The sequence below is a fragment of the Protopterus annectens genome, chromosome 1.part0, assembly GCF_019279795.1.
Source record: "Protopterus annectens isolate FY-2018-M chromosome 1.part0, PAN1.0, whole genome shotgun sequence".
Taxonomy (NCBI): domain Eukaryota; kingdom Metazoa; phylum Chordata; order Ceratodontiformes; family Protopteridae; genus Protopterus; species Protopterus annectens.
Window position 1 is genome coordinate 1,773,985,845 of NC_056725.1, and position 26,985 is coordinate 1,774,012,829.

General features: G+C 45.2%; 1 protein-coding gene across 7 annotated transcripts in view; it reads right to left on the reverse strand.

Moving 5' to 3' along the window:
* CEP43 (centrosomal protein 43) overlaps positions 1–26,985 on the reverse strand; it is a 2,274,574-nt gene that overhangs the window by 2,044,237 nt on the left and 203,352 nt on the right. The window lies entirely within an intron of this gene.

Consider the following 26,985-nt stretch of genomic DNA (forward strand, 5'->3'; position numbering starts at 1 on the left):
TCTTTACATAAATATTCATCTGTTTTAAAATTCACTTGCTCCAAGATTCTACCCTGTAACAATGAAGCATCACTATTATGCTTTTCTTTAAAGTGTGGAGCCACCATCTTATCTTCCTGTTGATTTTTAATGTCCCAAATATGTTCTAATAATCTCACTTTAAATGTTCTCTTACTTTCACCAATATAAAATAAATTACATGGACATTCAACGTGTATTCAACCCCAATAGTATTACAAGAGAAAAGTCCCTTGGGTACAAATCTAACATTATTAATTAACTTAGAAAAACCATACCACAGAGTGGTCTGTGCATTCATCAATGTGATAATGACCTCTACTTATGTGAATAACAGTGCCAGATGCTGAGAGTTTCACCTGACAAGTGAGAATGACTGTTACACTGTAACTGCAGTTATTGCTTAAATGTGATAACGACCTGCATTTCATTACTTCGAGGTTATGCACGTTCAGACAGAGGTGATAGTTGCTGCACAAAACCTGTTGATTAGGCATTCATTACATTCCTGGCGCAGGTGTTGTGTAATAAGGAGTCATTACCACAGGGAGTCATTACCATCTGTAAGGAGAAGACCGGAGTAATTCACTAAAAGCAGCATAACCCTTATATATTACTGAGCCCTTCCCTCCCACCTAAATTTCCACACATGACTGACAGAGCCATGCATATTGCCCAAAATAGATGGTAGCGCCATTCTACTACTAGTCCACAAGTAACAGCATTGATCTCAAGGAGACAACCACTCAGTAGAATCAGAAACAACAATAAAATCAGTAAATGTTTAAATTATATGCTTGATTGGTGTAACAATTAATCCAACATGGAGTTGTTCAGTGTATCCCACCTAACCATCCCTGTCATTAGAATAAGACACATAACCTAAAAAAGCAGAAATATTGTATAAAATATCTGGTGGAGCACTGCCACAAAATCAGCAATACCCCTCACCCAAAAAAAAAAGAAGTTATGTACCTACCATAATGTTCCATGTTAGTTGTCCTTCATCTTACCTTCCTTCTTGCTGGATGGGTTCGGAGCCGATCCTCTGCTCCAACTCACCCACTTACTATAACTCGAGAGCTCTTTACTGGCTCGAGGCTACCCCTTATCCCAGAATGCCCAGCGCCAGCTACCCAGATCTCGTTTGAGATAGCTCACACTAGACATAATTATAGAAGATAATCCATTAATAAACCTGGATATACAGTTAATTGTCATGGTTTGGTTGAGAAGCAACTAATAAAACAAATTAGCCAATGAAACCATTGAGAAACTCCTCTCAATCCTCGACGAAGAGGGAAGGAGGGAGGGACGCAAGAAGGAAGGTGAGATGAAGGACAACTAACATGGAACGTTATGGTAGGTACATAACTTCTTTATGTTAAGCTGTCCAATCTCGCCTTCATTCTTGCTGGATGGGACAGCGTCCCTAACACCTCAGTCCTGGGTGGCTTATTGGAACAGACTCTTTTGAACCGTGGAACTAAAGGAAGCCCTGCCCCAGGAGATCACATCTACTTTGTAATGAGAAATGAGTGCATAATGATCTGCCCAAGTAGCTGCTGCACAAATTGAATCTATGGGCAATCTAAACTGAAATGCTACCGAAGTAGCTACTGACCTGGTTGAATGACCTTTGGGTTTTGTTGGAAGATCTTTTTGTCGCAAGTGGTAGGTATGGACGATGGTGTCCGATAACCATTTTGACAATGTTACTTTAGAAACTAGAAGGCCTTGTTTGTTGTTAGCAAATGAATGCCTTGTTGGAATGATTAGGGAAAAAAACAGGGAGTTCAATGGATTGATTCAAATTGAGGTCCAAACAAATTTTGGGTAGAAAAGATGGATTAGTTCTCAGAGAAACCACGTCTTTGTAAAAAACTAGGTATGGAGGACGAACACATAGTGCATGAAGTTCTGAAACATGTCTGGCAGAAGTAATAGCAACTAAGAAAAGAGTTTTCCAAGAGAGAAACGTGAAGGAACATGATGCTGTTGGTTCAAAGGGTGGCACTATCAAGGAGGCAAGACCAAATTGAAGTCCCAAGGTGGAAGTGGCTCTTTCACTGGGGGTCTAAGTAGAGATGTACCTTTCATGAAGGCCTTACAGAGTTTGTGAGACATTAGAAACTCTAACATGAAAATTTGAAATGGCAGCCAGTTTTACTCTGATGGTAGCAGCCGCTGCACCAGAATGAAACAATTCTGCTAGGAAATCCAAAATCTTATGTACAGGAGCTGTAAAAGGATCTAAATTCCTGGAATCTGCCCAGTAAGAGAATCTTTTCCATTTGCTAGCATAGACTTTCCTTGTATTTGCCTTATGGGAGGAAACAATCTCACGCACTACTGGGGAAATATTGGGGAGCCTGGCTAGGATTGGAATTGGAGTAACCAAGCTGTGAGCTTGAGAGATTGGAGGGACTGGTGTAGCCTGCCTGATTGATGAATCAAGAGGTCCGGTACTGGGTCCAGAATCCAAGGCTGAGCTACAAGGTGGGGGTGAAGGAACGGAAACCAAATCTGTCAAGGCCAATAGGGGGAAATGAGGATCATTTTGCAACCCAACGATTTTGCTTTCTGAATGACTTTTGGAATTATAGGGAAGGGGGGAAATGCATAAAGGAGTCCCTGAGGCCAATCGTGGACTAGAGCATCCCTGGGTGTCTGGCCCGGAGGAGGAAAGTACAGTTTTGTACCTACCATAAATGTAGACGTTCGAGTGTTCACACTGCTGCAGTCATTACACTTGGGTTATCCTGCTGTCAGGCGGTCCCGTAGTCGGCCAGAGTTCCAAAGTCTTGGACCAGCGTTGGTTGCTGTCACTTCTTCCCTGACGTCAGTGCGCCAGGGGTATACAAGATGCATCCAACGCCATTTTCTTCAGTTTTTCTTGCCCCAGATGTCAGGTGCCCCCAAGTAGGTAGGCAATACATATTGCTAGTAAAAAATATACATAGAAAATAAAAACAATACCTTCAGTTACAAGCAAATACACCACAAAGGTTGTATAGGATAGAAAGGTATAGATAAGTCCAGCTAGTTCAGAGGGGATGGAGGGAGGGTAACCTGGACTGCAGCAGTGTGAACACTTGAACATCTACATTTATGGTAGGTACAAAACTGTACTATGTTCATCATGTTACACTGCTGCAGTCATTACACTTTGGTGGAATCCCAAAGCTAAGATTGGGTGGCTGGTCTATAAAGAGTTAGGAGTGGCTATGAGGCCCTGCAGAACTGCAGTGGCAAATCCTGCTCTGGATTTAGAGTAAAGAGGCAAGTGGTAATGCTTGATAAAGGTGTGCACTGAACTCCAAGTTGCAGCCTCCAAAATTTCCTTGGCAGGTACTCCTCTGAGAAAGGCTGATGAAGTGGCTGTTGCCCTGGTGGAATGTGGACTGATGTTATTAGGACTGATTTTCCATGCTGTGTGTAGCAGTAATGAATACAGTGTCCTATCCATTTGGATATAGTCTGCTTTGAGATAGCCTTGCCCTGTGATCCTGCAGCATATGCTACAAACAGTTGCTCAGTTTTCCTGAAAGCTTTTGTTTTGTCCAAGTAGAAGCGGAGCTGCCTGTGTATGTCCAAAGAGTGCAGAAGTTTCTCCTCTTTATTCTGGGGGTTTGGATAAAAAGTTGGCAAATGGATGGTTTGGTTAAGAGCAACACTAGATACCACCTTTGGCATAAAGGTAGGGTTTGTCCTTAAAGAAACCCTGCCCTGATGAAAAATTATAAAAGGTTCCACTGCCAGTAATGCCTGTAGCTCTGAGACTCTTCGTGCTGAAGTTACTGCCAGGAGCAGAGCTGTTTTCCATGATAAGAATTTTAGATCAGCTGTATTCCAAAAGGTGGCAGGGTCAGTTTTTCCAAAACGAAATTGAGGTCCCAAGTTGGTGCTGGTGCTCTCCGGGTCAGTCTTATGTTTTTAGCCCCTCTGAGGTACTGCTTTAGCAAGGGATGAGAGAATAAAGGAGGATCCGTGTTGTAATGTGCTGAAATGGCAGAGGCGTGGATCTTAATTGATGAGAAGGATAGGCCTTTGTCCAGCATCTCAGTTAAGTATAGTAAAATCTGAGGAATGTTTGGGACAAGAGAGTCAAGGTTTTGAGCCTGGTTCCAGGCGCAGAATCTCTTCCATTTTTCTGAGTAAGCTTTCCTGGTGCTATGCCTCCTGGCCTCCAAAATGACATCCATAATAGCTTTAGAGAGAGGTGTTGTCTGTTTGACTAGTGAATCTGCCATGCAGCCAGGTTTAGGGTTTTGAGCTGACCATGCAGGATCCGATTGTTTTGTTGAGTCAGAAGGTGTGGAACTTGAGGCAAAATCCATGGTGGGCCTTGAGCTAAGTTTTTTAAGATTGGGTACCAGTGCTGGCGTGGCCAGTCTGGAGCAATCAGGATCATCTGTGGTTTTTCTTGTCTGGCTTTTTAGGAGTATCTTTGAGAGGGAGAGGCAGTGGTGGGAAGGCATAAACTTTTAGGCTTTTCCAGCTGAACGAGAGAGCATCCACTTTCCATGCTTGTGTGTGATAAGTCCTTGTGCAGAATTTTTGTAGTTGGCAATTCAGTGGGGAGGCAAAAAAATCTATGTCTGAGCATCCCCATTTTTGCGTTACCATGCTGAAGATTTGTGGATTCAATTTCCATTCGTGAGGGTCCATGATATTTCTGCTGAGATAGTCTGCCAGAGTATTTTTCTTTCCTGGCAGGAATTGTGCTTGCAGATGAACTTGATATGTTAGAGCTGTGTTCCACAAGGTCATGGCTTGCCTGCATAGGGGATAAGAATGAGTGCCCCCTTGCTTGTTTATGTACCACATTAGTGTGGTGTTGTCTGTCTTTAATAATAATTGTCCTGGATGCAGAAAGTCCTTGAAAGCTGTAGGGCATTTTGACCAGCCAACATCTCTTTTTCATTGATGTGAAGATGCATCTGGTCTGTGGTCCGCTGGCCCTGAATGCATTTTCCTGCCATGTGCGCTCCCCAGGTGTAATCCGAAGCATCTGTTGTTAGAGTCTGCCTGGCTGTGGGTAGGATAAAAGGCTGACCCTTGTTTAGGTGACATGCCTGTGCCCACCATCGAAACTCCTGTTGTAGGCAGGGAATCATTGGTATTACTGCTTCTAAACTGTGAGAATGAAGAGTCCAAACACTTTATAGGTACCATTGTAATTTCCTCATATGCAGTCTGGCATATGGTATTAGTAGTATGCAGGATGCCATGAATCCCAGGGCCTGCAGAATTTTTCTTGCAGGGAGATGGGACTTTTTTGCCAGTAATTGAAAATATTGAGTTAGTTGAACTTGTTTGTCTGGCGTGAGATAAGCCATCTGGGCCGTTGTATTTAAGATGGCACCCAGGAATATAATCTGTTGTGAGGGCACTAGTTTTGACTTCTTTTCGTTTACTGTGTACCCTAGAAAAATTAGCAACCTTTTTACAAATGCCAGATGCTGTAGAAGAATGTCCTTTGTCTCTGCTTGAATGAGGCAGTCGTCCAGGTATGGATATATTTGAATTCCTTTTTTGTCTGCAAAATGCAATTACTGGTGCCAGTCACTTTGTAAAGACCCTGGGCGCAGTAGATAAACCAAAGGGCAGTGCAGAGAATTAGTAGTGCATTGCACCAGCTTTGAATCTGAGGTATCTTCTGCAATTTTGTCTGATAAGGACATGCAGGTATGCTCTTTGAGGTCCAGAGTAACAAGCCAAGCCTTCTTGCACAGCATGGGTAGAAGCTGCTGTAATGTCAACATTTTGAATTTCGGAATATCCAGGTAAGTATTTAGAATTGACAGGTCTAATATGGGCCTCCAGGCCTTGTCCTTTCTGGGGACCAGGAAGAGTCTTGAGTAAAATCCTTGTCCTTGTTCCTGTTGTGGTACTTTTTGAATAGCTCTCACATCCATGAGGGCTGAAATTTGTTTTTGTGCCTCTGCCCATTGATTTTGTGGCAGGTCTGGCATTCCTTTTAGCCTTGGTAAAGTATGTAAGTGGAACCTGTAACCTTGAGACACAATATTCAGAACCCATTTGTCTTGGGTGATTGTTTGCCAGTTTTGAGAAAAGAGTGCTAGTTTTCCCCCTAAGGGGGCTGCCAAAAGGAAAGTGCTTGGCGTACAAAGGGGGAAGTCATTGGGACTGTTTCCTGTAAGGTTGAGACTTGTCCTCACCTCTTTTTGCGGTTGAGGTGCCCCACTGTCGTTGTCTGTTACAGCTTTGGGGTTGAGATCTGTCTCTTGGGCGTCTGTGTCTGCCTCTCTGTGGCCTGTCTGACACTGGAAAAGACCAATTCTTTGTTTGCCAATTTCTGCTAAATCGAGTGGCTGTACCTGTAAGAAATCCTTGACTGTTTGCATAGATTTAGCTTTATCCTCCATTTTCTTTAACACCACTTCTGCCTTAACACCAAACAAGGTATCATGCTGTAAAGGAGCATCCAATAATTTTGCCTTAACATGATCAGGTAAACTCTGTTCTTTTAACCAAGCATGTCTTCGAATCACAGAACCTGTAACTGCGGCTCTACAGGAAGCCTGTAAAGAATCAAAACCACATTGCAGAGTATGTTTTCCCACCTGTTCAACTGCATGCAATAAATCCTGCATTTCTTTACAGTCAGGAGCTTCTGAGCTTGCAAGCATTTTCTGTTTTAACTGAGCCATTAAATACTGTTGGTACTTAAGCATGCGAAACTGGCAATTTAAAGCTCTTACTGCTAAAGTTGCAAAAGTGTAAACTTTCTTCCCCCATCTATCCAAAGCTCTGGAATCTCTGTCAGAGGGTACTGGATTTTTTGCAATGGAAGCTTTAACCCCTTTTGGACCCTGGGAAACAGTTTCTGGATCAGCAGAAGGGTTTTTATAAAGAAACTTGTGAGAGTCAGGGACTCTATAATACCTATCTGGCTTAGCTGGTGCAGGGGGCAAAGAATCAGGAGATAAGCTGGATTCAGAGAACACATCATCAACAATATCTAGCACAGGCGGAATAGCCAGGGGCCTGTGCTGAGGCAATAAGAGGAAATCCCTGAGCCTTTTCTTGGATTCTGAATAACCCTGACTTTCCCAAAGGAAATGCTCCCTCATGGTATGTAAAGTTTCCCCAAAAGAATAATCCTCAGGAGGAGAGGCTGAAGGGATAGATTCTTCAGCATCAGATTCCTCATAGGGGGTCTATCCCTGGTCTGAAGAGGAATCAAAGGAAATGGAAACCTGATCAGAGGAATCAGTCTGTATCCTGCCTAGGCCTTTTCTCAGGAGGGGGATGGGAACCCCTGATTAGAGTAATGAGGTCTTCGGCCATTTTAGGCATCTGTTTCTTATGCGTGGAGGACTTCCAGGAGAGTACTGTACTTGCTTCTTTGTCTTTAATGGTACTTTTGTCTTGGCTGTTGCTTTAATGGTAAGTTGTGAAGGTCTGAAAACACCCTCAGAAGCCGATGCCTGCTCAGCGGTTCCGGACCCATCTGAGGGATTAGTTTCCGTAGGCCCAATACCTTGAGTTTCCAGAGGCCTAGTTGTCTCCACGTGGGAGTCGGAGGCGGCCTGTGGCTCTGAGGTAGCGGGTGTCAGGGGCTGAGAAAGTGCCTCACTGAGAACCGGCGAACCAGTGACTGGCCTAGAAGAGGTTTTGTCGTCAGTTTTGGACCTCGGATGCCTGTCTTTATCCTTATCTTTGCGTTTTTTCGGAATTGCGGTCGTCGGTTGATCCAACGGCATAATATAATTGAACCTTCAGCCAAAGTAGTGTAAAGCAAAATCAAAACGTCTTTTTATAGTGCGTTTGTTAAATCTAGCACAAAACCGACAACTAGTGACGTCGTGATCAGGGCCTAGGCATGGAATACAGTAAGAGTGGAAGTCCTTATGAGGTATTTGCTTCCCACAAGAAATACAATTATTAACTTTTTCTGACATCGGTCTGAGGCAAGAAAAAAGTTTCCCCAACGGGGTACTTAGCTTTATTGAAGACTTCGGATCTGAAATTCGACTTCGAAAATCTCAGGAGTCGGCCGACCGGCACTTGTGAACGTCTTCTGCTTCGGGCACCCCGCGGCAAGAAAGACTGAAGAAAATAGTGTCCGATGCATCTTATACACCCCTGGCGCACTGACGTCAGGGAAGAAGCGACAGCAACAGACTCTGGTCGACTACGGGACCGCCTGACGGCAGGATAACCCAAGTGTAATGACTGCAGCAGTGTAACACGATGAACATCAAGGGAGAAGTAGCTGCTACATTTGTTGTTGAGGGGAGAGGCAAAGAGATCGTAGCAAGGCTGGCCCCATTTGCGAAAAATAAGATCCGCAATTTTCTGTTTCAGAGACCACTCATGGGCATGAGGATAGCCCTGCTGAGCCTGTCCACTATTACGCTGGATGTCCCAGGGGTATGCGCTGCTATCAGAAAACGTTGGGAGGAAATCGCCCATTGCCACAGTCTGAGGGCCTCTCGGCACAAGGGGTAAGACCTGGTTCCGCCCTGTTTGTTGATATACCAAACCACTGACATATTGTCCGTCTGTATTGCGATAGTCCCGGCAGGGAGAGAGTCTTGAAGAGCTAGCAACGCTAGGAACACTGCTCTCATCTCCAGGACGTTGATGTGCAAGTGGTACTCATGAGGTTGCCAAGTGCCTTAGACTGCCTTCCCTAGATAATGCCCCCCATCCTATTAGGGAAGTGTCCATGGCCACTGTGGCAACCAGATGAGGTACCATGAAAGGTCTGCCCTGAGAAACTAGTGGGGAGACCATCCACAGGAAAGGTGTCTTTTGCAAGATTCCATAATTAGCATCATGTGAGACATGGGTAATTCCTGGAAGGACCATTGTGTGAAAAGAAGCTACTGAAGGATTCTCATGTGAAAGCGTGCTAAGGGGACTAGAAGAATGGCTCCTACCATGGACCCTAGAACTTGAAGAACATATTTTACTTGAATTCTTTTGCTCCTCAGAAGTGACACCTGTTTTCGAATAATGGAAACTCTTTCCTGTGGCAATATTACAATAATTTTTCTTGTGTTTAGCTCTGCTCCTATGTATGTAATAGGTCAACAAGGCAGATTTTTCGAAGTGTATTGTGATGCCTAGATGAGCACAGGATGTGATGGCGTAATCTCGTGCTTCTATAAGTTGTTGCCTGGTGGTAGCAGTGAGGAGCTAGTCATCCAGATAAGGAAACAGCTGGAATCCTTGAAGTCTCAGGTGAGCCGTGACTACTGCCATGCATTTGGTGAACACCCTGGGGGCTATGGTGAGACCAAAGGGCAGAGCTCTGAACTGGTAATGACTGGCCCCTAGCTGGAAGCGTAGAAATCTCCTGGACAGTCTGTCCATTTTTATATGATAGTATGCATCCTGAAGATCTATGGAGCACATCCAATTGTCCTGACCCAGAAAGGGGAGAATGGACTGCTGTGTTACCATCCGGAACTTTTCTTTTTGTACAGACTTGTTTAATCTGCTGAGATCCAGAATTGGTCTCCTGTTCCCTGTCTTTTTGAGCACTAAAAAGAATCTCGAGTAGGTTCCGGATCCTACTTGGTCTGCGGGGACATCTTGGATGACTTTTTTCTAGCAGTCTTGAAGCTTCTGTAACTGCCTGATCCCTTAGATTGGGTGGAACATCTGGGATGGATTTTTTTGAAACAAAAAGGGGTTGATGAAAGGGAATCTTGTAACCTCTGGATATAATGGCTAGTACCCATTTGTCTTTTGTAATATTTTGCCAGGTGGTTGGGTACAATAAAAGCCTTCCCCCGACTGCCTCCAGAGTTGAGCAGTCAGGCATCCCTTCAGGGATGTTGATGGGGTTTGGAAAAGAACGTATCTCTGTCACCCTGATTTTGTGGACCCCCTCTGCCACAAGGGCGGCATCTGCCAGTTATTATTTCACCCTCTGCTCCTGGGGGAAAATTCACCACGTGCATCAGGCAAGAGTCCCTGGGATTTTTGAAACCATATCTTTCCACCCTTCTGACCTTTTGGGTATGGTCTGGAAGGAGTGGAAAAATGGACTCCGACATCAGACAGCATCTTACCTTCCTGCTGGCACCTGGTAAGCGTGTCTTTCACCTGAGGCCCAAAGAGAGAGGAGCCATCAAAGGGGGTACTGGTGAAGGATACTCTGAAAGGTTCCGCAAACTGACACAGCCCCAGCCAAGAATGTCTCCCAAGAGCTACTCATGTTCCCGCAGCTCTACTCGCTCCATCGGCTGCGTATGAAATAAGCCTCACGGAGGAGTTGACTATTGAATTAAGAGTCGCAAGCTGGGTAGCTACCTTGGCTGAAGCTCCCTCAGCTGTAGGATCCTGTAGGATATCTCCAAGCTCTTTTAGGAGATCCTTCTGAAGCCTAGTAAAATGGGAAATATAATTCAGGGACCTGAGGGACAAGGTTGCTCATGAAAACATTCGCTTCCCATACCTGTCCATCATACGACAGTCTTTATTTGGTGGGTAGACAGATGAGGAGGTTTCAGCTAGCACTCTCTTTGTGGCTGCTGCTACCACCATGACATCAACTGGGACACCTTTAATTAAAAATTGTTTGTCTTGGGGAGCTGTGATGAACTTATTGGGTCTCCTCGGGACAGGTTCCATGGAATCTGGAGTTGACCAAGCCTTTTGAGACACTACAGACATGAGTGGATCAAAAAGGCAGAGACACCCAGGAGGTGGAAGGTTGGGAACCAAATGCATCCAGATATACAGACTCGTCCTCGGAGGGGGCTAGGGAAGTCCAGCTACACCTCTGCCTGAGAATCTCCAGGATGTCCAAAAAGGAAACATCTTCAGAGTGGGACATCCAGGTCTGTATCTGAGGTGACAGACTCAGGGGAGTCTAGGTGCTTCCTCTTGCACTTTTTCTTCTGGGGAGCCTGCTCAGAATGCTCTGGGGAGGCTTCAGACTAAGGGGGTTCACCCAATGGGGTGTCCTAGGGCAGAGGTTCCCTACGCTTTGGGGCTGGAGGAGGAGCAGAGGTTGTCACAGGCACCGAGGGAGACTTAGCAGATGGAACTGATAGTGGAGCCGTCTGTGGGGACAGCACTCTCCGCATGACCTCGAAGGCATCACGGTCTTGACACAAGGAGGGCTCCAGCTCCGAAGAGACAGGATTACCACCCTGCGCCGAAGGCGACTGTTCCGAGGCCAATGTGGGAGCTGAGCTTAACTGAGCCGACGCTCCAAGAGGGAGAGCGGGGTCGGACAAGGGTCCGATGCCACTTCTCCCCCTCGGAGCCAACGAGAGAGATTCGGCACCCAGACACCTCAATGGGAGGAAGAATCGAGGTAATCTGAGCAAATGTCAGAGCCAATGAGGATGTCATCGGAGCCGAAGGAACCACTATCGGAGCATCCATGGACTCCGGCTCCAAACTAAGTATAGTCAGAGGAGGAATCAAAATTGAAGCGGATGGAGCCAATGCCTGTTGAGGTGGGCTCAAAAGCATTTTAGCAAGGGCTTGTGACTTAAGGAACCTACTGACCACTCTCTCCACATCCTGATCCGATAACCTCGAGGATCGAGAGGAGTGGGAAGATGAGCGATGACTGGACTTGCTTAGAAGTAATGGTGATTGTGGCACTGAACGAATTGTCTCCAAAGAAGGAGACTTAGCTCTTTTGGGGCTCCGAGATGGCTCCGAAGTAACAGTTGGAGCCGCCAGAGAGGTATCAAGCTCACAGGTTGGTTCCGAACATGGAGTCGACGGCTTGACTGGTTTCAAAGATTTCACTGGCTGAGATGCTTTAGCCGGAGAATCCCGTTTTAATAATCCATGGAGGATAAGCTTGTATTACCGCTCCTGCAGGACCCTTGGACTAAAGGCATGACAAATAGCACAAGAGTCCTGCAGGTGCAGAGCCCCCAAGCAATAAACACAACTAGTGTGCCCATCTGTCAGAGATATCTTCTGACAGCATGAGTCACACTTTTTGAACCCTGAGGTTTTAACGTCCTTGGACATACTAAGAAAAAAAAAGAAGGAACTACCACACAAACAGACACACTACAATAATAAAAATTATATTGATAAAAACCTCAAAAGGAGAGGCTCTAACTTAAATGGCTGTTCTTAAGGGGGGGGGAACTCTCTAACTTAAACGAGTTCAGGTAAACAAACAGAAGGCCTAACGACTAAGGGGCAATGGCCAACACAGCAAAAAAAAACACAGCAAAGGATGAGATAAGGGGTTTAGGACTAAATAGCTTACAAACAGTGAAGAAAATAGTACTTTTCAAGTAAATTATTGAATTTTAAGAAGAGAAAAAAGTTATACTAAGCCTGAACCAGTATTGACGAAACCTCGCAGCTGAAACGGCAAACAAGATCTAGGTAGCTGGCACTGGGCATTCTGGGATAAGGGGTATCCTCGAGCCAGTAAAGAGCTCTTGAGCTATAGTAAGTGCCCGAGTTGGAGCCGAGGATCGGCTCCGAACCCATCCAGCAAGAATGAAGGTGAGATTGGACAACTTATCAAATGTGCTAGAAAAAAATTACACTTCCAACAGTTTATTTCTCCCATTGCCTTGCATTATCTGAGGGCCTCTGTCCCCCCAGTTCTTACCTTGTTACGTCTACACTCCTGTACATGTACACAATTAAGGTAAAATTTCTAGCATTATTCGGGGGCAAGAAAGACTGAAGCAGAATATGCATGCAGAAAATTTGTATATATTTATCAGCACTGTTCCTGTTATGCAGCATTCCAACATTTCTAATGAGCTATGCATTAGCAGTGTTCCTGAAGACAGTATGTGGATACTGTTAACACAGTTAAGCTATACGGCATGGGGAGAATTCATTCATAGAAGTACACAAAGGCTTGGCCAGTAAAGGAGAGACCGTCACCTGTTCATCACAAGTTAGTCCTTCCAGTCACACTACATGTGTTCCAACTTAAATTCAAGTTAAATCCAGGTACCCCTACAATAAAATGTTGCAGTATGCACAAGTACCAGATTGAAATATTCCCCCAAATGACCCTTCAGTAACAGTTCATGGTATGAACATGCACCAAAATAAAACATTCACCCAAGGGACCTCTATAATAATAGCACAAGGCTACGGAGATGACTACAAGCTGGGTGCAGTTATCAATTCCCTAGTGATATGGACATCCACCAAGAGGGTCGCACTCAGACAAATGACTGCTGCAGGACACATGGCCTCAAGCTGAATGCCAAAAAATGCACCAACATCCCCTTTGGGGAGAGTGACATCCTCATAAATTATCACATTAATAACAAAGTCCTAAGCACTGAATCAGTCGTGAGGGATTTGGGCACCCAGGTTGATAGCAACCCAACTTTTGAATACCATGTTGCCACCATTCAGTATATTAGTAAATAAGAAGTTATGTACCTACCATAACGTTCCATGTTAGTTGTCTTCCTCTCGCCTTCTTTCTTGCTGGATGGGTTCGGAGCCGATCCTCGGCTCCGACTCGGCCAAAGCTCGAGAGCAAATTCCACCAGCTCGAGGCTCCCCTATATCCCACAATGCTACGCAGTAACTACTCAGATCTCGTTTGATAGCTAGACCAAGCAATTCTAGTCTCCATAGTATGGAGAAGGGTAACCCACCTCTATATAAACCAGAGTGTAAGGTATCCCAGACCTAACAAAAGGGGAAATAGAGGTGGTAGAACGTGTGGGAATGAAACTCTTCCAGAGGAAGATCACAAAATGAATTCCTATCGGTCTGTCCAGGCTTGGGGGAAGGAGGGTGAGACGCAAGAAAGAAGGCGAGAAGAAGACAACTAATATGGAACATTATGGTAGGTACATAACTTCTTAATGTTAAGTTGTCCATCTCGCCTTCAATCTTGCTGGATGGGACTGCATCCCTAGCACCTTATCCCGGGTGGCCTATCGGAACAGACTCTTGAGAACAGTGGAACCAAAGTTGGCACGGTTTCTGGAGACCATGTCCAATTTGTAATGTGAAATGAAGGTATGAGGAGAAGCCCAAGTGGCTGCTGCACAAATGGAATCTATTGGCAGCCTGTCCTGAAAAGCTACGGATGTAGCTAATGCCCTAATTGAACGAGCTCTAGGTCTTGAAGTTAGTTTTTGATGTCTGATCTCATAGATGAAGGTAATTGTAGAGGTGAGCCATCTAGAAAGGGAAACTTTAGTAACTGGAAGGCCCGATTTCCCTTCCGCATATGATAGAAAAAGCTGATCAGATTTCCTGAATTGTTTAGTCCTGTCTAAATAATATCTAAGTTGGGAGTGAACATCCAGAAAATGTAGCTTTTGTTCCGACCTGTTGGAATAGTTAGCGAAAAAGACTGGGAGATCAATCGTTTGGGTTAGGTTTGTTTGAGAGGAAACCTTAGGTAAAAAGGATGGATTAGTATGGAGGGATACTCTATCTTTGTGAAACACTAAGTAAGGAGGGCGACTGCACAGAGCATGGAGTTCAGATATCCTTCTCGCTGAAGTTATGGCTACTAGAAAAAGTGTCTTCCATGAAAGCAACTTCAGGGAACATGAAGCCGGTGGTTCGAAAGGGGGAAGGATTAAGGATGCCAGAACCAAGTTCAAGTCCCATTGAGGTGGGGGATCTTTGATTGGAGGTTTGAGAAGAAGAGATTGGTGCAGCTGGCCCGACTGATGGGTCAACAGATCTGGCACTGGGTCCAGATGCCAAGGCTGCTCCAAAAGGTAACGATGAAGGAACGGAAACCATATCTGTCGAGGCCAGTAAGGGGCAATGAGGATCATTGTCACTCTCAAGGCGATGGCATTCTGAATTAGTTGAGTTATCAGTGGAAAAGGGGGAAAGGCATACAGAAGTCCCCGGGGCCAATCGTGGACTAGAGCATCTCTGGTGGGATGGCCTGGTAATGGGAAGAGAGTGAAGAAGTCGTGACACTTGCTGTTTTGGGGAGTAGCAAAAAGATCGCAGCAAGGCTGGCCCCATCATTGGAACACTTCTTCCAGTACTGATTTCTTCAGAGACCACTCGTGGGGCATGAGAATTGCCCTGCTCAACTTGTCTGCAATCACGTTGGATTTCCCGGGAATGTGCGCTGCTACCAGAAAATGCTGAGAAGAGATCGCCCATTGCCAAAGTCTGAGTGCCTCTCGACATAAGGGGTATGATCTGGTTCCGCCTTGTTTGTTGATGTACCACACTATGGACATGTTGTCCGTCTGAATTGCAATAGTCCCTGTGGGAAGAGAGTCGTGAAGGGCTTACAACGCTAAAAGCACTGCTCTCATCTCTAAGACATTTATGTGCAAGTGGCACTCGAAAGGTTGCCACATGACCTGGACTGTCCTGCCCTGATAATGCCCCCCCCACCCGATCAGGGAGGCGTCTGTTGTCAACGTGGCGACTGGGGGGGGGGGGGGAGTGAAGGGTCTTCCTTGGAGAACCTGAGGTGATGTGATCCACCAAGACAGTTGATTCTTGCATGATTGAGTTAACAATATGGTGTGGGACATCGGGAGCTGTTGGAAGGACCATTGAGTAAACAGCATCCATTGGAGGATCCTCATGTGGAAGCGAGCTAAGGGGAGAAGGGGGATAGCTGCTGCCATGAGTCCTAATACCTTCAAAACTAGTCTGGCTTTGACTTTGCTGCATTGTAAGAGAAGGTAAACTTGTTTGCGGATGTCTGACACTCTCTGCTCTGTAAGTCTGGCTGAAAGATTGAGTGTGTCTAATGTGGTGCCTATAAAGGTAATAGATTGACAAGGCGACAAGGCAGATTTTTCGAATTTATTGAAATGCCTAGAGCTTGGCAAGTTTGGATAATGAAGTCTCTGGATAGAAGTAGTTGATGTCTGGTGGTGGCAGTAAGGAGCCAGTCGTCTAAATATGGAAACACCTGGAATCCTTGACGTCTCAAGTGAGCCGCGACCACTGCCATGCACTTGGTAAACACTCGGGGGGGGGCTGTAGTGAGACCAAAGGGCAGGGCTCTGAATTGATAGTGACTGGCTCCCAGCCTGAAGTGGAGAAATCTCCTGGAGCGTCTGTTCATCTTTATATGGTAGTACGTGTCCTGAAGATCTATCGAGCACATCCAATTGTCCTGACCCAAGAAGGGTAGAATGGACTGTAGCGTGACCATCTGGAATTTTGTTTTTCTGACATACTTGTTTAAGTTGCTGAGATCCAGTATGGGTCTCCAGTCCCCTGTTTTTTTTTGGTACCAAAAAGAATTTGGAGTAGATTCCGGATCCTTGTTTGTCTGCTGGGACTGATTGGCTAGCTCGTTTTGATAGCAGCTTTGAAATTTTTAGTGCTGCTTGTTCCCTTAGACTGGGTGGAACGTCTGGAAGGGATCCTTTGGGTTGGGATGGAATGTGAATAAAGGGAATTTTGTAACCCTCGGATATGATCGACTGTACCCATTTGTCTTGTGTAAGGGAAAGCCAGGCTTTTGGGTACAGGGATAATCTTCCCCCAACTGCCTCCGAAGGTGGACAGCCGGGCAGCATCTCAGGGATGCTGAAAGGGTTTATCAGAGAAAGTTTCTCTGCTACCCTGGTTTTGCGGACCTCCGCTGTCTCTAGGGCGGCGTCTATTGTTATTCCCCCCTCTGCCTCTAGAGGGGAATCGACCTTGTGCGTCAGATGAGACTCCCTGGGTTTGTTTGCGGAACCACATCTTTCCTCCCCTCTGACCTTTGGGATAAGGCCTAGAAGGGGTAGAAAAACGGACTCCCACAGCAGAGAGAGTCTTACCTTCCACCTCGCACCTAGTCAATGTATCCTTCACCTGAGGACCAAACAAGGATGATCCATCAAAGGGGGAATTGGTGAAGGATGCCTTGAAAGGGTCCGCAAAGTTGCACAGCCGCATCCAGGCGTGACGTCGTAGGGCAACGCCTGTGTCTGTGGCTCTACTCGCCCCATCCGCAGCATATGAGATAAGCCGCATGGAGGAGTTAACGATGGAATTCAGGGTTGCCAACTGGGAGTTCATTCTGTCTTGGAACCCCTCAGCTGTTGGATCCTTTACCTCTTCACTCATATCCTTGAGTAAATCTCTCTGGAGACAAGTGAAGTGACATAAGTAGTACAGCGACCGCATTGAAAAGGTCGCTGATGAGAACATCCGATTACCGTACCTGTCCATGGTCCTAGATTCCTTATTAGGAGGATGGACAGGAACCGAAGGATCGGCTAACTCCTTCTTAGTGGCTGCGGCCACCACCATGGCATCGACGGGGACGCCTTTAGATAAAAAATCTTTATCTCTAGGGGCAGTACTAAACTTAGACGGCCTCCTCGGGGTGGGTTCCACTGAATCAGGAGCCGTCCAGGCCTTCCTTGCCACCACTTCCATAAGGGGGTCAAAGGGAGGGGACACCCAGGAGGTAGAAGGGCGAGAGCCAAATGCCTCAAGGTACACCGACTCATCCTCTGAAGGGTTAAGGGCTGGCCAGTTCCCCCTCTGTTTCAGGATCTCAAGGATGTCAGCAAAGGAGACATTCTCAGAGGGGAATCGAGGGGAACCTTCAGATTACTCTAAGTCAGTGTCAGAGGTGATAGACTCAGGGGAGTCAATGTGCTTCCTCTTGCATTGCCTCTTCCTAGGGGGTTCTCCTACCGGGTCAGGAGAGGCCTCGGAAGAGGAGGAAATTCCCAATGGGGAAACTTGAGGAGTTGGCTCTTGCGGTCTGAAGCAAGGGTGTGGGTAGAAATCACCGCAGGCACTGATGATGGAGGGGCTGACGGAGCCGACTGTGGGGCAGACACTGGCTCTAGCACGCTCCGCATGACCTCGAAGGCACCCCTATTGGGCAAGGCCGGAGGTCCCCGCTCTGAAGAGACCAGGACCCCCCCGGCACCGACAGGGACGGCTCCGAGGCCGATGTCGGAGCCGAACTCACCAGCGCCGAAGCACCGAGAGGGAGAGCGGAGTCGGACAATGGTCTGATGCCACTCGCCCCCTCGGAGCCGACGAGGGAAGCTCGGCACCGAGATCCATCCAAAGAGGAGATCGGAGCAGACGACTGAGCCGAAAGGGAAGGTATCGGATCCGACGCACCGAGAGTCATGGCTCCGATGAGCCCTGGCTCTGAGCTCAAAGGAGTCGGTGGAGGAACACATTGAGGGACAGAAATAGCCACTGACTGATGAGTCAGGCTATGAAGCATTTGGGCCAGCGCCTCGGACTTGAGAAGTCTACTCACTACCCTTTGCAAATCGTGGTCAGATAGCCTGGAAGACCGTGAGGAATGTGATCTATGTTTCCACTCCGAAAGAAGAGGGGATCCTGGTGCCGAGTGAACGGAGCCGATGGAGGGAGACCTAGATCTCTTTCTTAAAGGTTGCTCCGATAAAAGTATCGGAGCCAACTGAGTCTCATCAGCCTCGGCTCCGGCCGGAGCCGAAGTAATAGTATGAGGCTTGGAAACATTGGCTCCAGCCGGAGCCGATGTCAAAGCAGTTTTGATGCTTCCAGAGGACGGCTCTGAAGCCGGAGCCGACTGTCTGGAAGTCTTAGAAGGCTTCCCCGAAACAGACTGGGTCGGGGGGGCTTCAGGCTTTAATAAGCCACGCAAAATCAATTTATTTTTGTGTTCCTGCAGGACTCTAGGGCTGAAACCATGGCACACAGCACATGAGTCCTGCAGGTGTAAAGGTCCCAGGCAATACACACAAGAAGTGTGACCGTCTGTCAGAGACATTTTCTGACAGCACGAGTCACACTTCTTGAAGCCTGAGACCTTGGAGTCCTTAGACATAGTAAAAGCCTAAGTAATAAAAACACTCACACACACACACACAAACACACACAAACACACACACACACACACACACACACACACACACACACACACACACACACACACACACACACACACACACACACACACACACACACACACACACCTTTAAGAAAATATAAAATTCCAGTCACACTAAAGGACTAGGAGAAGGGGCCTAAGGCCTAAAGTTAAAGGGGGATAAAGGGAGGGATTATGGGCAAAAGAGGTGAATCGATTCAAGGAAAAGATAATTAAAACTAAAAGGTATACTAAGAAAGTAACAGGGGTCTAAAGATTGTGAAAATAGAATAATTTTTCACTAACCTGCCAGAGCCGGTAGAAAAGCACCTCGTCAGCTAAGCGGCAAATGAGATCCGAGTAGTTACCGCCTAGCATTGTGGGATACAGGGGAGCCTTGAGCCGGTGGAATTAGCTCTTGAGCTTTAGTATTGGCCGAGTCGGAGCCGAGGATCGGCTCCGAACCCATCCAGCAAGAATGAAGGCGAGATAGACAACTTAACATCCTATTTTGAAAAATATAAATGATGTAAATTTGTTCCACAAAGGTTATGCGCAGCACAAAATAATATGCTTGAAATCAGACGTAAAAAGGATATGCACAGGTACTGAATAATATGAGTGAAATCATACTTAATACCTTCTGATAAGATATAATTCTTAACTTACCCATTATTGTACATGCTTACAATACTCTGTATTCTTTAAAGAGCTACTATCTCAGCAGTTTGCCATTGTTTACATATAGTGATCATAATTTTGGGAAAAATCATATTTTTGGTCTCTTCTTCAAAGTTGTGGTTTTCTGTCACACAAACTTGGAGGTGGAAAATAACACCCATCTTATCCATCTTCACCAAGAGTAGCACAAAATATGCAAACTTTCTAGATCAGAAATTAGTTTTTGAAACACAAATAACAGAAATGCAGCAGTCTTACTGAGGTCAACTTTTGATATTCAGTTTCCATACTATTCAGCCCTCACACATATTTGGCATTAGTCAATTTACACATAATTCCCTGTGTAAACACATATCTTTCCTTTTCCATGCTACATAATACTGAACATACCGATGTCGCAACACTTTTCTATCTACTGTCAATCAACAACTATACTAGCCGCAATCTATCTCATTAATTCATAGGTTCATAGGTGTGTACTAGGCCAATGACCCCTGGAGCCTTTACAAGCCTAGCCCATAGAAGTGCCCTGGTATGGTGCCACCCGACGTTAGTTCCCAGTGCCTCTATCAAGCAGAGCCACTGAAGTGATCCCCGGGGTGAACTTTCTATTTCCCATCCACTCATCAAGATTTCTCTTGAAGAGGGCCAGTGAGGTGCTCTGCTTGACATGTATGGGAAGTCTATTCCAAAGCATGGGCAGTCTCTAGGTTATGAACCTGTCCCTCCAGCATGTTCTGTTGAATGTGGTAATGAGGTTGAGGTCTCTAGAGCATGTGGTGTGGAGGGATTGGGATTTTGTTAGATGTAGCATTTAACAGAGCTGGGTCAGACATGGCTTTGTAAGTCAAGCAGAGATTGCCTCTTAGTAGACTATATGAGACAGAGAATAGCCAGAGTTTGTTTTGAGTCTGTCCATGTAGGACATGTGTTTGAGGCCTAGGATCCTGTTTGTGAGGTACTTTTGTGGCCTTTCCAGCCATTGCATGTGTCTAGTGAGGTACATGTCAAATGGGGTATTATACTTGATGACTGGCCTACTGAGAGAAGAGTAGAGAGAGATAATGACCTCTTTCTTCCTGAATGCAAAACCCTTGGTAATGAGATGTGCCACATAGAAGGACTTTCTGACCACAGTGGCAATGTGGTGGTCGAAGGACAGGTTGCGGTCAACCTGTGTCCCCAGATCTCTTATAACGCCTTCAGAGTTCAGTGGGCTCCTATCGATGTGGTAATTAGTGGGAACTGAGTTTTTCCCAAAGGGGATGACAACGCATTTTTTGGCATTAAGTTTAAGGCCATGGTTTCGACACCAGTCACTGGTCTCAGTGAGGCCTTTCCGTAGGATGTCTACATCACTTGGGAAGTTAATAATGGTTCCCAGTTTGCGGTCATTAGCGAACTTGGTCAGCCAGAGTCTCTCTGTGTTGGCCTGGATTTCTGAGAAGTAGATGCCAAACAGGAGAGGACCCAGGACCATTCCTGTGGGACTCCACTCGTGACTGGCCAGCAGTCTGACTTGGAGTCTGCTACTTTCACACTGTAGGTTCTATCTGTGAGCCAATTTGCAACCCTTTGTTTTCTCAGGGGTTTGAAGATGGCACCAGGTGCTCAAGGTGCACATGTATAAGTGTGATTTCTCCGCTGGCGACAGGGTAAACCATTGCATGAGTTTTGCCGGAAATGGTTGGGTAGCTTGCTGACAGCAATCCCCTTAATATCTTCCAGTTTTCATTAATAAATCTTTGTGCTGCTAGATGCCAATTATATATTAACCACATTTGCTGATCAAAATATTGGGCTCACATAATCAGATATCCCACTCTATCCAATATCTCCTCTCACTCTTCTTTCAATGTCATCATCGATTCTTTCAGAATCCACACCCTGCAAATTACTGAGTTTTTTAACCTTCACTCCTCAATCCAGTACACCCCATAGGTTTATTGGTTCATAGGCTTACACTAGGCTATTACAAATAAAACTGTACTCAAAAACAAAGCTATTTGAATATTACAATAAGTAGACAAGCTACAAATAATATTTATTGTGAAAGTCAAAAATATGTAGTGTGAGTAAACGCGTCTGCTTTAAAAAACTACACTCAAATTTTTTAAAGTTAGGAAGTGAAAGTGGAGAAAAAAAAAGTGAAATAAACAGGTAGGAATATTTGGTATAACAAGTTTTCATGCAAGACTTGTGCTGTACATTTTAATGGTTTATCATGGTGGTAGAGCTACTGCAGTTTACATGTTTGAAATGCAAAGCACTGATCACCACACGCTAGCTATGAAGATTCAGTAGTACTTATTAAATATTACTACTCCACATCACTTCAACTTGAAGTGAAATGAAAATATCCATTTTAGAAGCAATAACTATGCAGAAAATGTTCACTAATACCCCAGCACAGTAAGGAACGGTTAAAGTCAACATATACAAAACAGACCCATGCACGCACACACATTGCATTTAACATTAAATTTAGCATTAACAATGGCAGCACAACTGTTGGCAATAACTAGAAAAGCACAAGAAACCAAGGGTAGGTCAAATTCCAATAAACAGTCTTCTACCTGCAAGTTTTCCATAACTGTGTAAATATGTTGTATTTATGACACCTGATGCAAATCTCCACTTAGCATTAAGCTGTGCAGTAATAAAAAAAAAGAAGGAAGAAATTAGTTCCACCAGGATCCCTCAGACAGCAACAACAGGCAGTCAAACACTACTCCACCCACCATGGATTCAGCAAATAGCATTTTACTGTTATTCAGGTTTTAAGACCATAACAACCCCCCCCCCACCCAGTTTACAGTACTGCTTACTGTACACCCATGATATTACTCGATGCCCGAGTGCTAGACTCTAACGGATTGCTTGCCCAGTTAGGCCTGCAGTTTAAATAAATGTCCCATGACAAGCAATACAAAATGAACTGAATATGCCTAAAGTATACTGCTTTGTGTCCCATAATAATGAAATGACATTAAACTAAACGTGTACATAGATGTCCGGAATGAAAGAACTGTGCAAAGTAAGGAAGGAGCAGTAGGAAAATAGTGCAGAAGTTTTTTTTTCGATTAATTCTACAACTTCTCAGCATGACATGAAGCGGAATGTATCTGACAACCATCTCGCAATCTTCTCACTTTGGTATTATCTTACCTGACCTAGAAGGGCAGAACAGCAGTGAAACTTCCTGATAACAACGGTCAAACCGGTGTGATTTCTCCAGTAGGGATCCGTGCACTCCGTTCCCAGAATAAATAGGGGGATCCAGTAGCAGGTAAAATCTGCAAATATCAGCAAAAAGAAAAGAAATATGTGCTGCTGGACCCTCTATTTATTTAGGGAAAACAAAAGAACATGATTTAAGCATGTTTTACACCCAGCACAAGTTTCACGTGCCAGTGAAAGGCACTCAAGAACAAAAGCTTGAAATTCCTATAATCTCATAGCGCGCTCGGATGTAAGCACTGAGGTGCCATGAGATAGTATTCGGGGTTAATGAGTTAATATAGTTGCATCTCTCACATGTTGAATTTGTATGATCAAGAGCAGAGGGTGAAAATGAGGCACATACTACACTGTGTCAGGATGCCCATGTCGACCAAGCTGGCTGGAGAAACTGTGGGAAATTGTACATCCATAGTGCTAGGTAAATTTATATGGTTAGGAGACGAGATCTCACTTAGGAATGGTTAGTGGTGAGAGGTGTGTTGGAACCTCTGAGGCTAGGCTTAGTAGTCTACCTAAGCCACAAAAAACTTACGGAGGGCCACAAGCAAAATGCTAAGGAAAAAATTAACAAACAAAATGTTTGCTACTATAACCACCAACGATGACTAACGCTACACACAAAAAGCATAGACGCATGGCTTATATAAAACAAGAAATAACCCTTTTAACTTAAGCTAGCAAATAAGGATGTATTCCCTGAGCTCTAGTCCAATCACCCTCAATTAGATGGAACCCAGACAGCACTCTTCTCCCACAAGGGTGCAGAAAGACCTTATCCAACAAAGAAGGTTTGAATTTGATGCTCAGAGGTTACAAAACAGACACAGAAACAGCAAGCCAGGAACTGGGCTATGCAACAGCCGAACTAGTATAGTATGCAGTAAAATGTGGCCAAATACAGTTCCGACAATTCAAACAGACAGTAAAATGCAAATACTAATTAAGAGTGCAATACAAGAGCAGAAACAGGCACTTAGTTAGTTGGAAGCAACTGATGCCTCAGATCTTTCAGTATCTCTGTAAAGAAGTGGTTTTAGTGCTCAAGTGATAAAAGGCTGTCCAGATTCCGTTAAGACTAAATCAAGCCTTTACTAAGTGCAGAGGTATTTGAAATGTAAAGTGCTTAAAGTCACAACAGAAAAAAAAACAGTGTATAGCAGCAATTCGGTAGAACAATGTTCTCAATGTAATAAGACGACTAACAAGCAGTAATAAAAGAGGCAGTATAAACGCAAATGAACACTTTTAGGAACAGCAGCAAAAGCAAAATAAAGTACTAAAGTAGGAAAAGGCACAGTATAAAAAGACAGTAAAAGCAACTGAATAGAGTGTAACAATTTTTTTGTCAATATTCTAGACCTGGTCATTACCAACATGGGAAATCTATGCTCCACGCCTATGGTCACCCTTAACATCCACATCCCACCCCTACCCCCCAGTAAGGAAACCTCCATAAAAAACTTCTCCAAAGCCAACTTCATGCTACTCAAGTCAGAAGTGACAAACTTCATGACAACCATGCAGACGGGAACTGAAAGTTCGACTGCTGAATCCTACACTAAGGCACTGTACGAGCACATCCACTCATGCATGAGTCTTGCCATCCCAAATAGAAACAAAATGTTCTCCTCCAGAAAATGGAAGCCAATCTGGTGGTCCCCCTGCCATAAACAAACTTTACAAAAGGAAGAAACTGTTGCAGAAGAGAGGAAAATCCCAGGATGCAGAAAACTCCCTTACCAGCTTCAGTACGAAGCTGAGATCCCTCATAAAATCCTCCAAAGCTAGTTACGAAAATAAAATTGCCAAAGATTCTAAAGACAACCACAAGGCATTCTATAACTATGTCAAGAATCTAAATGGCAATGCTCAGATCTGCTCTGAGCTACAATAGAATGGCATTAAATATACTAATCCCAAGGATATCGCCAATATCCTGGCAGATCAATTCCGTGCCAACTTCACCCCCCCCTCCCCGCACCCCCTAAACGGCCCATCTCAATACCGGAAGATTGCCAAATTTCGGTAATAACGGCCACACAGGTAAAAAAACGCACTCTCCAAAGCTAAGAATACAGCATCCATGGGACCAGATGACATCTCGGGATGTGTACTACATGAACTACAAAATGAACTGGCACCTCACCCAAGTGTCATGTTTAATCATAGCCTCACCTCAGGCTTTGTGCCCACTGAGTGGTGCACAGCTACAGTTATCCCACTCCACAAGGGGGGATCCACCTTGGATCCCAGGAACTACTGCCCCATCAGTCTGACGAGCCTGATCTGCAAGGCCATGGAACGTATTATCACAGAACTTATAAACAAAGACATTGGCAACCTTCAAACACTACACCCCACCCAGTTTGGGTTCGTGAAGGGCCGATCTTGACTCCTGAACCTGAATGACTTCTTCGAATCAGTCTCTAGAGCCGTGGACGAGGGTAAGGCAGTCCACTCAGCCTATCTGGACCTCGGCAAGGCCTTTGACACAATCCTCCACTCTGGAATCATAGACTTACTAAGCTGGGCATTAATCCCTACATCACTCGATGGGTTGCCAACTGGCTTACTGACAGAACCCACACTGTAAAAGTAGCCAACTCCAAATCCAGCTCCAGACAAGTGGAGTACCTCATGGTTCAGTCCTGGGATTGCTCTTGTTTGGCATCTACTTCTCTGAAGTACAGGTCAACACTAAGGGACTCTGGCTAACAAAGTTCGCAGATGACTGCAAACTGGGAGCCATTATTGAATCAATCCCCAAATTATGTGGATACTCTACAGAATGGCCTTACAGAAACAGATGTTTGGTGCCACAGCCATGGGCTCAATGCCAAGAAAAGTACAGTTTTGTACCTACCATAAATGTAGATGTCCGAACTGGATAGCATCTGCAGTCATAACAACTGGGTTGTCCTGTCGTCAGGCAGCCCTTCAGTCGGCCGGATTCCAAAGTCCGGGTCCGGCTTCGGCTGATGTCGCACTTCACCCGACGTCATCTCTGTTGGTCTTCGGGTATAAAGGCATCAGCCGACGCCATTTTCCTCAGTGTTTCTTGCCCCAGATGCCAGAAGCCCTCTTGAAGGCTAAAATTTGGATAGATGCCAATGTTTCCAAAAAGATAGAGGTAAACACAAAAATAAGCATGTATGTACATATATACAAACAAATACACCATAAAAGACTCCCCCCCACCAGCTAGCTATTAGGAGAGTAAACACCCTAGGAGTACCACAGAGGGGAAGGAGGGAGGGTAATCCTGACTGCAGATGCTATCCAGTTCGGACATCTACATTTATGGTAGGTACAAAACTGTACTATGTCCTTCATGGATGCATCTGCAGTCATAACAACTGGGTAGAATACCATAGCCAACTATGGGAGGAGGATAAAACTAGATTATGGTGTGTTTAGGATCCCTTGCAGTACAGCAGTGGCAAACCCTGCTCGGGATCTGGAGTACAGAGGCAAATTATAATGCTTGGCAAATGTATGCACGGAGGTCCAAGTAGCCGCCTCAATAATGTCTTTGGCTGCCACTCCTCGTAAGAAGGCTGTGGTAGTGGCTGTTGCCCTTGTAGAATGAGGCCTTATGTTCTGTGGAATTGGTTTTCCATGGAAGGAGTAACAGAATCGTATGCAATTTCCTATCCATTTGGAGATTGTCTGTTTGGAAATAGCTTTTCCTTCCCTTCCTGTTGCATAGGCTACAAAAAGCTGGTCAGTCTTTCTGCTATTTTTGTTCTGTCCAAGTAGTAGCGTAGCTGTCTATGTACATCCAAGGTATGTAGTATTCTTTCCCCTCTGTTTTGTGGGTTGGGGAAGAAGGTAGGTAGGTGGATTGCCTGGTTTAAAGACACTCTGGATACCACCTTAGGCATAAATGTAGGATTAGTCCTCATGGACACTCTATCTTGGTGGAAGATTAGGAAGGGTTGCACTGCCATTAAGGCCTGTAGTTCTGAAACCCTCCTTGCTGAGGTAATTGCCAGTAGGAAAGCAGTTTTCCATGACAGGTGTTGTAGGTCTGCTGTTGCTGCTGGTTCAAAGGGTGATAGTGTCAATTTTTCTAGTACAAAGTTTAAGTCCCAAGCTGGTGATGGTGGTTTCCTTGGAGGTTTTACATTCTTGATTCCTCTGAGGAACTGCCTGAGCAAAGGGTGCGAAAAAACAGGTGGATCAAAGCTGTATTCTGCTGAAATAGCTGATGCATGTATCTTGATGGAGGAGTAGGAGAGGCCTGAATGAAGAAGTTCGCCAGATAC